This window comes from Vigna umbellata, chromosome 3 (genome assembly GCF_029865625.1).
Source record: "Vigna umbellata cultivar VRB3 chromosome 3, Vumbellata_1.0, whole genome shotgun sequence".
NCBI classification, from domain to species: domain Eukaryota; kingdom Viridiplantae; phylum Streptophyta; class Magnoliopsida; order Fabales; family Fabaceae; genus Vigna; species Vigna umbellata.
In genome coordinates, this window is record NC_142167.1 from 45,379,439 (window position 1) to 45,395,421 (window position 15,983).

Consider the following 15,983-nt stretch of genomic DNA (forward strand, 5'->3'; position numbering starts at 1 on the left):
AATTATGGAATCATTCTTTAGTCTAAGTTAGAAATTATACAATTGTTTGATGACACGGGTCTCTTTTGAAACGATATCCGGTTTTATCGGTTTATTACTTGATACGAATTGGTACACTTGCCAAAGTCTCAACAAGTTTCCGACGCCACTGTTGGGGACCCGTGTTTAAAACTAGACTTTTGTGTGATTTTTAACCAATTTAGACTCTATTCTTTTGTGTTTAATTTTCTGTTTCATTATAATTACTATCTCTATATTTTTGGGCTAACTTGTGGCTCGAGTTTGGTTATTCTTTAGTGTATGCAGGGAAATATCTGTACAAAGAGGATTGTGTCATCAGAACCACTGCTTGTCGATCCTGCGATCGAGAAAATAGCTCGTAGAACCAATAGTGACACAAGGAGACGACGAGCTATAAGTCAACAAACTACCCTTGAATCTTCATCTTCTTTCAACAATCAAAACAATGAGCTTCTTGATACTTCTTTAGTGAACGAAATGGATAGCAATGGATCACCTCTAAGGAGAACCATAGGGGACTCTATTACTTACACAAGCCCGAGAAATTTCTCAAGCATTGTGAAGCCCATTATGAGTGACAAGTTGGTAAAAATGAAACCTACTCTACTCCAACTCATCAATTCAAATCAATTTTCTGGCCTGGACAATGAAGAACTTCATGCTCATCTACTCACTTTCTACGAATTATGTGGTTCTGTGGGTGTAATGGGAGAGGAGGAAGAAGCGTTGTACATGAGACTATTTCCATTTTCTTTGAGTGGCAAAGCAAAGGCCTGGCTTCAGTCACAACCTAATCAAAGTCTAACTAGCTGGGAGGATGTGGAACACAAATTTCTGGCTCGCTTCTTTCCACCATCAAAAAGCATAGAAATAAAGGTTGCAATTTCTACTTTCGTCTAAGGAGTGGATGAACCATTATGTGAAGCCTAGGAAATATTTAAAGCTTTATTTAGAAAGTGTCTCAATCATGGATTTAGCCTAGAAATGCAAGCGCAAACCTTCTGCAATGGTTTTCAACCTCATACAAAGATGATACTCGATGCATCCTTTGGTGGTTCAGTTCTATTCAAAACTTTTGATAAAGCCATGGCTGTTATTGAAAATATGGGGTTGGGAGAGAGCATCATTGAAGGGGCTGATTTCTTCATTGTGGTTTACTAATGCTTAACAATGTATCTTTTGGTTTTGTGAATTATGTTTGATGCAGGGATGACCTCCTCATCGGGCAAAAAGAATCAAGACTAGAAGATCCAAGAAGAGGAAGATACAGAGGACAACTCAGATTGATGAGGAGCTGAGATAGCATTTACAGATGAATGCTATCATATGCTTATGCTTTTGTTGGTTTAAGTTTTCTAAACTTATTTATTTTTTGTTTTAGATTAGGGTTTGATGTACTCTATTGGAAACCTGGTTTCTTGTGATGGTTTGCTATTAACTGTGATTGTGTGATAAGTAATGCTGAATGATGCTTATTGATTGATTGATGTTGAGATGATGTGCACATTAAAATGCTTATAAAGGTGATTCACAAGCTTTGTGAACAAATACAGGATATTATGATTGTGGTTGTGAGATTAAGCAGGATGTGTATGTCAAATGTGAATGAGCTTATATGTGAGGTTTTGAGCTCCAGAGTTGTTATGTTTGAATGCTATTACTTTGAAAGCATGAATGATTTTGCCCAGGTTTTCTATGATTGAATCAATTGCTTGTTTTGCATCATGTGATCAAGGCCGTTTGTTGGAACCCTTTTTATTGGCCAAATTCATAAAGTTAGCCCACTAAAAGAGAACACTTTGTGTTCTATCCTTTGAACCCTTAGCCTTGAACATACACTGAAAACCCTTGATTGAAAATCTTTACCTTGAGTTAAGTAGAAGATCTTGTGTGGTATTGATAAATGTTCAAGTTTGGGGTTGTTGGAAAAACATGAAAAAGGAAAAGCATTGAGCTAAGAGCTAAAAAGTAAGAATATGCAAAGAAAAAAAGAAAAAGAAAAGAAAAGAAAAAGAAGCAAAGCTCAATGCAAATGCAAAGGCAAGTTGGGAAAAATAAGAATAATTGTGTTGTTATGATTATCTTAACTCAAGGATTTTGTGATCCAGAAAAACCAATTTTCTTGTTAGCCCAGCCACATTATAAGCCATTGAAAAGTACTTGTGATGATGCATGCTTGTGAATGTTTTTGATTGTGGTAAAATGAAAGGCAAAGTTGATTCATGTAACATTGTGATAGTGGAGTGAATGAGTGAAACACTTTACCTCTTATACACTTGTGTGTTGAGTGAAACACTTTACCTAGTGAGGAAATATTCCATAAGCACATGAACATCCATGCTTAATTGATTGATCATTCATGAAAAATAGCATTTGTTGGAATTTAAATGACTTTGTGAATACTAAAGCATGTGCACATCTTGATTGAACTCTTGGTCATAAGTTTGAGTGAAGTTGTTACTTATCTTGAAAAAGAGGATTTTTGAATGAGTGAACCATCATATGAATTGGTTGAAGATTGAGTTACATCTTGTTTGCTTGAGGACAAGCAAAGTTCTAAGTTTGGGGTTGTGATAACAGTTGAAAAACTGTTATTTTCATGCTTAAAATTGACACAAAAAGCAACCTTTACACTTAGAAACTAGCTTGAAACCAGTCAACCAGAATACGGAAAAAGTCAACCATACGAGTTTTGGGCCAGTTTTCTGCGATTTTATGATCTGTTTGGGCTTGGACCCGTTTTCTATTATTTTTATGTCCTATTTAAAGACCTAGATGTCTTAGGGTTTGGTATCTTTGGCAGAAACGAAGCAAACACTCTCTCTTCCACCCCTTTGAAGGAGGATCTTAGATGCTCAGGCTACCTCTTCACCTTTCTAGGGTTTTATCCTTCATTCTTTCATTATTGTTCATCTAGGTTCACCATGAATATGGTGAACTAAACCTTGTATGTTTGTTGGGGAATCAATGTAATCTTTTGAAGATCTCATATATGGAATTTGTGCTTGCATCTTAATCTAAGATTTATGCTTGCTTTCATCATTAGTTAGGGTTTTTCCTCTTTGCTTAATGCTTGCTTTGTTTAACTCATTCAATGCATGATTATTGATTTTGTCGATACGGGAACGTACGGGGAAGTCTAGATCCGGGGAATCTCTCCCAATATTATATTGGTTGTCGTTAAGCTCCTGCACTTGATGAACTAATTATTAGGAATGTTAGGAATTGTATGAACTCGTAATTAGGGAGAAGCCTTCTTGAAAGGTACTTTAGAGAGTGACATTAACAATGATGATTTGAATGTTGAATTCCTAAAATATATGAGAGTGGATAAGATGAAATTGACCCCCAACAACATATTCATATATATATTTCATTGAAAGTGTTTGTCTTTTACTTTTGCCATTGATCAAAACCTCATGCATACATGTTTATTTTCTGTTTTGCATATTAAACTTCAAATATTTCGTTCTTAAGTCTTAGCTAATCAACGAACCACACAACTAAACTAGGCCGTGAGTCCTTTGGGAGAACGATACTTGGTCTTACCGAGTTTATTACTTGAAACGATTCGGTCATACTTGCCGATTGTTCAACAAGTTTGTGACATCATATTTTGGTGATCATAAATTTGTCCATCAAGTTTTTGGCGCCGTTGCCGGGGAGTCTGGTTTAACTGGTTAATTTGTGTGATTATTGATTATCTTTGACTTTAATTTTGAATTTCTGTTTTTATTTTCTGTTTTTATTTTTTCGGTTTTTATTTGATTTGGTTTTATTTTATTTGATTTTATTTGATTTGATTTGATTTTATTTGATTTTATTTGATTTGATTTTATTTTATTTTATCTTATTTGATTTGATTTTATTTTATTTTATTTTATTTGATTAGATTAGATTTTATTTGATTTGATTAGATTAGATTTTATTTTATTTTATATTATTTTATTTTGTTTTCTGTTTTTATTTTTTTTTCATTTTCTGTTTTTATTTTTTTTTTCTGTTTTCTGTTTTCATTTTTCTATTTTATGTTTTTATCTTCTATCTTGCTATCTTTTATCTTCTTATCATTTATTCTTTGTATCTTCTCTATCTTTTTGTGCTAACAAATATTTTCTAGAGTTTTGTGCCTAATGCTTGCAGGATGCAATTCGGTCAGGAATTTGACTATATGGGCACTCAATTCTTCCAAGGTCAACAAAGAAAGCAAGAGATCTCATCTTTCAGGCAAGGCATGGAAGAATCACTAGGTCATGCATGGGACAGATATAAAAGCCTATTAAAAAAGACTCTCACGCATGGATTTGACGAAGTGGAAGTAGTCCTTACCTTCCTTGGAGGTCTTGGTTCACAAACCAAGATGATGCTTGATGCCTCAGCAGGAGGAAACATTAAATGGAAAACTCCAGAGGAAGCAACAGAAATTATTGAAAATATGGCTACTAGTGATAATGAGCTGAACAGTGAAAGAGGAGCTCCTATGCAACAGAAAGGAGTTCTACAATTACAGACACATGATGCCTTGCTAGCACAAAATAAAATTCTAACTCAACAGCTGGAGACTCTTACTAAAACACTTGCACAATTGCCTAAAGAGTTGAAAACTGCTGCACAGGTACAATCTCAGTTGTGTGAATTATGTGGAGGCGACCATATCAATGGTCAATGTGCCTTTCCAGCAGAAGCCGTGGAGGATGTGAATTACATGACCAATCAATACCGTCAAGGGAACTACAATCAAGGGTGGAAACCACACCCAAGCATTGGTCAAGGGCAAACTGGGCAAGCTGGTCAATTTAATAAGCAGCAGCAGCAACCCACCTTATGGCAACAGATTTCTATGCTTAATGAAAGGTCCATGAGGATGGAAGACACTCTTAATAATTTCATACAGAAAACTGAGTCTACCCAAAAGAGCACTGAAGCTGCTATCAAGAATTTGGAGATTCAGATGGGTCAGACTACCAAGCAATTGGAAGAAAGGCCGGACAAAAATTTTGGGGCTAATACTGAGGTTAACCCTAAGGAAGAGTGTGAAGTGCTAGTGAGTGTAAATGTTGAAAAAGTTGAGTTGGAAAAAGAAGAGAGAGAAGAGAGAAAAGAGAGAGAAGAGAAAGAAGAAGAGAAAATTTGTGTGAATATTGAGAAAGTGAGTAGAAAAAGAAAAGAAAAAAAGAAAGTGAGAGAAAAGAAAAAGAGGACGAGAGAAAAAAAGAAAGAATCATATGAAAAACCTCTTCCTCATCCAAAGAAGTATCATAGGAAGGAAAAGAAATTTAAGTGCCTCATGGAAATCTTCAAGAAATTGGAGATTAAAGTTCCTATGATTAAGACATTGCAACAAGTTCCTGGTTTGATCAAATTTCTGAAGAAGTTCAGTAGAAAGAAGAAAAAGAAGATGGAACATGAGCTTTATTGGGTCAAGCTAGTGACGTTAAAAGAGCGCTTGCTGGGAGGCAACCCAGTGATTTAAGAACTTTTAATTTTTGGTTTGGTGATGTAATTTTGAACTTTTGGGTATTTTTGTTTTTGTTATAAGTTTGTTACAGGGTTTACATCTACTGATGGATGTTAGGCGAAAGAGTATCTACTAAAGGATACTATGTTTGTATACACCTACTGATGGGTGTTGGTAAGAAAGATTTGCATCTACTGAAGGGTGCTGGTGGATTTTGGGTCAGGCTCGTGACGTTAAACAAGCGCTACCTGGGAGGCAACCCAGTTGATTGATTGTTTTTGTTTGTTTTATTTTAGTTAGGGTTTGCATAAGTATTTTAAGCATTGAATTGCAGGGAACCAGTGAGGGGCATGTCTAGGAGGCACGTAGGATAAGAAAAGAAGGAGAAGAGCACATCACGAAAGTGCCGCTGAGCGGCAACTTACCGCTGAGCGGTACTCTCGCAGATGGGCTTTGGTTACCCTTTAGCGGAACCCGAGCCCATTAGGGTATTTTTATACCCTAAACTGCGCAAATGCTTTTTTTTTTCAGGCTCTTCTCTGCACTCACACTCCTACATACCTTTTCAAAGGTTCTCTACAACTTTTCCCTCATCCCTCTTTAGAAAATCTCCCTTCCACTCACTTGCTCACTAGTTTTCCATCTAAGTTTGGGGTTGGGAGAGAGCATCATTGAAGGGGCTGATTTCTTCATTGTGGTTTACTAATGCTTAACAATGTATCTTTTGGTTTTGTGAATTATGTTTGATGCAGGGATGGCCTCCTCATCGGGCAAAAAGAATCAAGACTAGAAGATCCAAGAAGAGGAAGATACAGAGGACAACTCAGATTGATGAGGAGCTGAGATAGCATTTACAGATGAATGCTATCATATGCTTATGCTTTTGTTGGTTTAAGTTTTCTAAACTTATTTATTTTTTGTTTTAGATTAGGGTTTGATGTACTCTATTGGAAACCTGGTTTCTTGTGATGGTTTGCTATTAACTGTGATTGTGTGATAAGTAATGCTGAATGATGCTTATTGATTGATTGATGTTGAGATGATGTGCACATTAAAATGCTTATAAAGGTGATTCACAAGCTTTGTGAACAAATACAGGATATTATGATTGTGGTTGTGAGATTAAGCAGGATGTGTATGTCAAATGTGAATGAGCTTATATGTGAGGTTTTGAGCTCCAGAGTTGTTATGTTTGAATGCTATTACTTTGAAAGCATGAATGATTTTGCCCAGGTTTTCTATGATTGAATCAATTGCTTGTTTTTGCATCATGTGATCAAGGCCGTTTGTTGGAACCCTTTTTATTGGCCAAATTCATAAAGTTAGCCCACTAAAAGAGAACACTTTGTGTTCTATCCTTTGAACCCTTAGCCTTGAACATACACTGAAAACCCTTGATTGAAAATCTTTACCTTGAGTTAAGTAGAAGATCTTGTGTGGTATTGATAAATGTTCAAGTTTGGGGTTGTTGGAAAAACATGAAAAAGGAAAAGCATTGAGCTAAGAGCTAAAAAGTAAGAATATGCAAAGAAAAAAAGAAAAAGAAAAGAAAAGAAAAAGAAGCAAAGCTCAATGCAAATGCAAAGGCAAGTTGGGAAAAATAAGAATAATTGTGTTGTTATGATTATCTTAACTCAAGGATTTTGTGATCCAGAAAAACCAATTTTCTTGTTAGCCCAGCCACATTATAAGCCATTGAAAAGTCCTTGTGATGATGCATGCTTGTGAATGTTTTTGATTGTGGTAAAATGAAAGGCAAAGTTGATTCATGTAACATTGTGATAGTGGAGTGAATGAGTGAAACACTTTACCTCTTATACACTTGTGTGTTGAGTGAAACACTTTACCTAGTGAGGAAATATTCCATAAGCACATGAACATCCATGCTTAATTGATTGATCATTCATGAAAAATAGCATTTGTTGGAATTTAAATGACTTTGTGAATACTAAAGCATGTGCACATCTTGATTGAACTCTTGGTCATAAGTTTGAGTGAAGTTGTTACTTATCTTGAAAAGAGGATTTTTGAATGAGTGAACCATCATATGAATTGGTTGAAGATTGAGTTATATCTTGTTTGCTTGAGGACAAGCAAAGTTCTAAGTTTGGGGTTGTGATAACAGTTGAAAAACTGTTATTTTCATGCTTAAAATTGACACAAAAAGCAACCTTTACACTTAGAAACTAGCTTGAAACCAGTCAACCAGAATACGGAAAAAGTCAACCATACGAGTTTTGGGCCAGTTTTCTGCGATTTTATGATCTGTTTGGGCTTGGACCCGTTTTCTATTATTTTTATGTCCTATTTAAAGACCTAGATGTCTTAGGGTTTGGTATCTTTGGCAGAAACGAAGCAAACACTCTCTCTTCCACCCCTTTGAAGGAGGATCTTAGATGCTCAGGCTACCTCTTCACCTTTCTAGGGTTTTATCCTTCATTCTTTCATTATTGTTCATCTAGGTTCACCATGAATATGGTGAACTAAACCTTGTATGTTTGTTGGGGAATCAATGTAATCTTTTGAAGCTCTCATATATGGAATTTGTGCTTGCATCTTAATCTAAGATTTATGCTTTCTTTCATCATTAGTTAGGGTTTTTCCTCTTTGCTTAATGCTTGCTTTGTTTAACTCATTCAATGCATGATTATTCATTTTGTCGATACGGGAACGTACGGGGAAGTCTAGATCCGGGGAATCTCTCCCAATATTATATTGGTTGTCGTTAAGCTCCTGCACTTGATGAACTAATTATTAGGAATGCTAGGAATTGTATGAACTCGTAATTAGGGAGAAGCCTTCTTGAAAGGTACTTTAGAGAGTGGCATTAACAATGATGATTTGAATGTTGAATTCCTAAAATATATGAGAGTGGATAAGATGAAATTGACCCCCAACAACATATTCATATATATATTTCATTGAAAGTGTTTGTCTTTTACTTTTGCCATTGATCAAAACCTCATGCATACATGTTTATTTTCTGTTTTGCATATTAAACTTCAAATATTTCGTTCTTAAGTCTTAGCTAATCAACGAACCACACAACTAAACTAGGCCGTGAGTCCTTTGGGAGAACGATACTTGGTCTTACCGAGTTTATTACTTGAAACGATTCGGTCATACTTGCCGATTGTTCAACAAGTTTGTGACATCATATTTTGGTGATCATAAATTTGTCCATCAACGGGCCATGAATCTTCTCCGAGTCCCAACGACGTAGCAATGCATCTATATCCATAGTGACCATCAGCCACAACATCAACAACGTCTACAATGAAGGGGTGAGTAATAGATTGAAACTGGTCTATAATTGGAACTCTCGTTTTCTTCACTGCATTTGGATTTGATTGTAATTTACTTTTCACAGATGAAGATTCATAGGTTGAATGAAAGGCGTCCACATGCTCAAAATATGATGGATCCCGCGTAGTAGACCTTTCTCTTCGTTGGACTTTACTTTTTTGTGCACCCTCTGTCTTGACTTTATGTAATGGAGGGACCATTGATGTCATTGTAGGACAAGTAATGTCAAGTAACTTCTGCTTGATGGTGACTTTACCTCTAATGTCAACCTTATTGAATCGTTCTTCTACTTGTTTCAACTCATCTTTAATGGATAACTAGGGTTCGGTTTCATTTAATTCAACATTTGAGAAATGCAATCTTCGCCACATGATATGAAATTCACCGAGAGGGATCATCCCAGGATCATAGCGTTATAATTCATATGCACAGGGGACACCAAATATACGTCTCAATATGCATCCACATTTTGATGAGTTCAATCCTATATGTTACACTATTTCCAATTCCTCAACAATGAGATCTAATGCATATCGAGATACACGCCCAATAAGTTTTCTATATTTGTATCCTTTAAAAGAGTCGCTCATGAGCAACAGACTTCTTTCAAATGACGCCTTAATCTTGTTGTGTATTATCCCAACAAGAACACAAATCACACATACTATTCCCCAGAACTTTCTTCAGGTTCCAATGAGCAGACTCAACCCTGAAATAAAAAAAAACATCAACAAGTGCAAAAAAATACTTATCTAGAAAAAAAAAGTAAAATAACATTACAACATACCTATTTGTGGTTGTGTTCCCTAAATGCATTACTATGTTCGTCCAGAACTTTACAAAGTATGTATTGTACGGAATAATCCATGTCTGATTCACATATTCAAAGAACAGAGGCAATGAGTCGCTGCATATTGAAGACCATTCACATACTCAGCAAACAAGCTTTGATCAGCACAATCCATCACATTTTCCTATGCATCTATCAACACATCCCAAGCCTCAGTAGAAGCAACTAACATTTTGCATTTAGCTTTAACATTTTTAAGGATGTGGAACCGACATAACATCTTATATGACTCAGGAAATACATTTGCAGTGACAATGACTTTAGGACCACCCTCAGATGTTAAAAATAAAACCTTTCAGCTTTTCCAAAGCCCATGTGAAATTGCTTTTCCTTTCAGTAGACAAGAAACCAAATGCGGCTGAGAAGGTTAATTATGTAGACGTCATGTCCACAATCTCAAACAACAGAAGTCTATATTTTTTTGTTTTATAAGTGGAATCCATCAAAAATACAACATTAAATGAGTTTAACAATTTCAATGCATCAAGATGTGTCCAAAACAGGTCAGTAAGCCCCTTTGAATCATCGGCACACCTGCTCCAATGAATGTACTTATCCTGGTCCAACAACATCATAAGTTGTTGTAGTTCAGTTCTGGATCCTCTCAATGATCATTTATATGTTTGCCTTGCGTTGTAGCTTTGTTTAATCATTGTGACATTTCAATCATTATTTTCTTTGAGGGTTAATAAAATATTTGTAGGTGTAACTTTACTCTTTGTCATATCAACCAATAATGACTGTTCACTCATATTTAACTTGTCAGCATAATGGTGACCAACTAAAGTTTCAGCCAACTCATGGTTGTGATGTCCACACATCACCTTTAACACCCATTCGTCCCCATCTGAACATGATTTACCCTTTAATCTAAACAGACACTCACATTTACGAGTGTCGTATACACTAGTCACCGCATCAGCTTTGTATTTCCGATATTTACCCCCTCTTTCACATCCAAGTATGACGAACGTTTTTCTTCCCCGTACACCAGTAGCTATGTCAAATCTTACTATTACCACAACAAATCTTAAATCATAAGTCATCCTTCTTACTCATTCAATTAAGTGTTCCGTGACCGAAAAATTTCATTTGTGATAAATTTATTTGTCAAATCTCCCTCTACAACTTCGTTGAAGAATGAAGAGAAATCGGATATGAAACTAGAATCAATTTGAGAATCTATACGAAGATATTCATCCATTTTAAATAATAATCACCTATAACATTATAATGACTCTCATTAACATAATTAATAATTAATCAAATAAATATAAAAATATTAATATAATTAAATTATATATTTCATATACTTAAACTAATAAGTAATTTTTTATATAATTATAAAATTGTTAAACAATTAAAAAATACAAAAATCACATATAAAAGTATATATCTAGATTGTTAAACTATCATAATGAATAACAAAAAACTAATATATTATACAAAAAACATGAAGTCTAAAAACTAATTACACGTGCTAAATACAAAAATATAAATATAAACTAATAACAATAATGATCTTTAAAAATACATTATTAAAATACATCAAAAATATATTAAAAAATAATACATCAAAACATATAAATTACATTATTAAAATATCTTCAAAAATAACAATAACAATATACTAATAAAAAAAAGAAAAAAATTTATTAACCTATCCGTCAACGGATGTAAGTATCCGTCAGCGGATTTCAACATCCGTTTAAGGTAAAACAGATGTCAACATCTGTTTTACCTTTAACGGATGTTGACATACGCTGACAGATACTCACATTTGTTTAAGGTTAATATTTCAACATGTAATTTATTTGAAGATCGGAATTGACTACAAACTTTGCCTTCAAAGCAATTTTTAATAAAAATTAACAACAATTTCCCAAAAACTGAATTGTAAATTGAAAAATTACATTACTTACTTGAATGATATTCTATATTATGTCTTCTTTGTATTCTTTAGGAATCTTCTTCCAAGTAAAGTAGCAAATAGGGAATGCCTTGAAGTTTCTAACCATACTCCCCAAGAACTAATTCAACAATGCTCCATCATCTCAAATTGATTGACACTCATCATTATAACGTACAACAATCCTTTCATTCTGAGGCAAATTCCAAACATCATTTGTTTTTAAGTGTTTTTTTGTCATCTTCATTGGTCATCTGTAAAGAAATCAAAATTGTGTCAAATATCCTTGTTTCAAACCCATTCAGCAATAAATATTGATATACGATATAATGCAAGCATTTATACGTGTAGAGTGTCTTACCAATAAAGTCAACCAACCATGATCTCTTGTATGTTGCTAGCCTTTCTTGTTGCACTTCCAACAAAATATCCTTACTTTCATCTTCATGTTGAGACTTAACATGTGAAGTTCCTCAAACTTCAGGTGGTAAATGAAGAATAGCTTCATTTGGTATTTTTGTATATGTATGGAAAGTTAGAAGAATATTAAACAAATATCAACAAAATATTATATAGAGTTTCTAATGGAAGATGCATTTACAATTTAGACAAGTCTGAGTTTGCAATGCATATATAGAGCCTTGAAAGCAAGCATTATTTTTATGTTTATTTTACACGTATAATTAGTACATACTTGTGATATTGTGAATGATGCTTATAAATGCCAGATGAATAATTCCATAACATTGAATTACAGGTTCCATAACACCTCTCATTTAAAGCAGTGATAGAAAGTGACATCGTTACATTTTCTATATAAAACAATAAAAGTAATATTACAAGCAGACGCCTCATTTTCCATATTTGAAATGATGATCCCCAAACTCAGGGCAATTCTTCTGAACAAAAAAAATAAAAAAGGAATTAAATTAAACTGGCTTTTATGGAAGCCTAGACCATGATGGCACACAGATGTCTACCTCCAACTAATGGAGACACTGCTAAAATCTCTTTAACACATTCTTACATACATCTTTTCTTTTCTCTATATCTCCATTACCAAATCTATATCCTTTTAACCATCACATTTTACTCAAATAAAATTCAAATTTACTAGTACTAATCACTGAATTTTAAGTAACACATTATTCACACTGTTCCATTTCAATCTCAAGAATATTAATTTTAAGTTTGATCACCATCTAAATTTTGGTTTGTTAGGGGACAAGGGAAGAACAATACAACAACAAAGAACCACTCCACAGGAAATGGTTTTAGTAATATTTGTGTGAATCAGTAGCTCAAAGAAAGGAGATTTAAATGAACTTTCAGGGGAGTCATGCAGCCTGAAGTCAAATCAAGTCACATATTTATGAAGACAACACAATTAGAGACAAATGCCTTGTTCAAACTTCTGTTTTAGTTCTTCATTCATTTTTTGTGCTAAAAAAGAACCAACAAAATGGGTGCTCTCTATTTCCTTTCTGACTAGTCCTCAGTTTCCACCCCAAAAAAGAAATGCAAACCAATGCAGGTTTTCATGAGCTCCTAAATCGTATGTGTGTATCTTTCTTCTTTATAATCACTCTCAGTTTCAAATTTTTCAAGGAATTATGAAAAATATACCTTACTGTTCTTACTATTTTCACCTTTTATCGTGGTAAATCAGCATATACACTATATCATAAGTACTTTTTTAAGTTTATTACAGTTTTATCTGAATAAACAATACTAATATTTACTTTTTTAAGTTTATTACAGTAGTACATATCTAAATTTTGTCTTGTGTCATAAAAAGAGCTTAGTTTTGGCCTTATATTTAGTACAACTTGGTGGCATATCCCAACATGGCACAAGCAGATGACAAGAAGGCACCATCTGGGTATGTGAAAAACATTGAACAGGCACTCCCCAACCCAAATGATGACAAACTCACCTCTTTCTTCAGTGATGACAAACCCAATGCATGTTTAATCATGTAAACCATTTTCAGTACAACATCAGAGCTACCTTGCAAGTTCATATGCTTCATTGCTTCATCTGTGCATATATATAGTTTCTTGAAGATTATTTTTTTAGCTTCTTCTTAGCTGTGTTGTCTTTCTTTAATGGCTAGAATTTTGGTGCGGCTTATAATGTAGTATAGAACTTGGAGAAATACATGGAAATTTTGCATTCATGGCTCTGTACTTGTGTTTAAATTTTAGTGACTAATCTTATATTTCTTACTTGTATCTTAAACAATGTTACATCCACCACAAAAACTTCCAACTCACACTTACCTAATTGTATCTAATTTATATAAAATAACAAATATCTCAAAGTTCTCTTTTAATCTGTACTATACAGAGGATCATAACACTTACTCCAACTTGAACAGGTGAATGAACGACAGCTTCATTTGGGGGCTGAAGAAACCAATCATTTGCAGTTGGATTTGGGAGCTGGAGAAATGCAAGAGTGGATAGGGTTTGGCTCGTCGAAGGTAGCTTGAGTTTTAATGTTCCTACAAATAAATTAATGACATAAAATTACAACAACATGAAAAAACTATAATCAAACATGCAATAAAGGAAACTTACTTCTTTGAGAGACAGATAGAGAGGAAGAGGATTGGACTTGAAAAACTTCACTTTAAGGTGGTGGTAGATGATTAACTACATGACCCATGTACAAGAGACACTTTGGAATGTATTCAATTGTGTGTCCTTGTTGTTAATTGTCATTCTCTCCATCTTTCGGTGCTCTACAAACAATTACATAAACAAAACATAAACCACCTGTATAACGTAATGAATAAGTAAATAAATATAATAAGAAAATATATAATAACTAACAATTAAAATTAAAACCTTGTTTTTTAAAATTAAAACCTTGTTAATGGTATATTTCTTTCATCTGCAAATAATATTTCTAAGTTTTGTTGTTGAAATGGTTCGCATTCAAAAAAATTGTCAACATTATCTTCACCTATGTTGTATAATTTTAGGCTTTATTATAGGGATGCACCAATTTTTATCAAACTCACCTTTTATCGTAGTATACCATTTGTGCTATGTATGGTTCATGATCATCATCATCACTGGTATGAATCAAGTGTCCAAAACATACATTTGTAAATCCCAACTCATCAATCACAATCCCTCTAAAAGTAGTTGTATTAGCCCACATACATTTGAACAAGACAACTGAGAAACGACCATGGTAGTTTATTTCAATTATTTCAATGTTATGTCCAAATTGCATTTGATTATCACAACTACTTGTATAACTCTTTGTCCTAAATGTATCAAACACTCCACTATTTTTGTGTTTTAAGCCATAAGTCACGTTCCAATATCCTAAACTTGAATATGTTAACATTGTAAGCATTATATCGCTTTGCACAGTCAATCAGACTCATGGCTAAGAATTTTAAATTAGTTGATTTGAAGCTAGTTGAGTCATTCCTTATCTAAAAGGAAAGAAAAATGTTCATGTCAATTATCAATTATAACAGAAAGAAATCAATGTTGAATGGTATAAATATACCTACATGACATGAAAACCAATATGCAAATTCCTTATGAACTCTCTTGTTTATCAAAGATGAGGATCGTGTCCAATGAACCATCACAATGAAAAAAGGAGGGAATAACATCTCTATGTGACACAATGTGAGGACAACTCTATCTTATAATTAGACAAGTTCATCTATCTTCAAAACTTTATTACATAATTTTCTAAAAAATAGCATAGATCAATCAAAATAGAGGACACTTCAAAATAGAGGACACTTCTTTAGGGAGTGTCTTTCTCATTGCCAAAGGAAGAAGTTGCTCAATCAACACATGTGAGTCATGGCTTTTGAGTAACCATTAGGTACAATTATTTTCTTCAAAGTTTTGAGAAACATATTCTTAGTTACATTTGACAATGTATATATAGGAAGAAGATATCTACCATTCTCATCAGGCCATAAATCTGGTCTAATACCCAAAAGTTGTAAGTCCTTTATTGTCTTTAGATTGTCTTTGCATTTATAATTTGTACTATCATTCAATAATGTAAACATTATATTGTCACAAACATTTTTTTTAACGTGCATAACATCTAGATTGTGGTGCAATAAGTTATCTACCCAATAAGGAAGCTCAAAAAAAAAATATTTTTCTTCTGTCATTGTAGAGTGTCTACCTTAGGATAATCAACTCTCCATTGTCTTTTTGTCCTTTCTTCAACTATAGGTTCTTCTCCAAACTCAACATGAACATTATCAATTTGTTGTAAATTATGGTTTAAAATATTTTATATCGTATAATCTATTTATTTTAGATTATATAATTTAAAAATATATTTTAGATCATACAATTTAAAATATATCTTTTAAATTTAAAAATATATTTTTGAATTTCATAGATTTCTTTTGAATTTTGTAATTCTAAGATACTTATGCAATC

General features: G+C 33.6%; 2 pseudogenes; one reads left to right on the top strand and one right to left on the bottom strand.

Moving 5' to 3' along the window:
• The first annotated feature begins 203 nt into the window (after positions 1-203).
• LOC148202665 (uncharacterized) lies at positions 204-14,038 on the top strand (annotated as a pseudogene).
• A 372-nt stretch (positions 14,039-14,410) lies between these two features.
• On the bottom strand, positions 14,411-14,947 carry LOC148202666 (uncharacterized; annotated as a pseudogene).
• Positions 14,948-15,983: the final 1,036 nt, after the last annotated feature.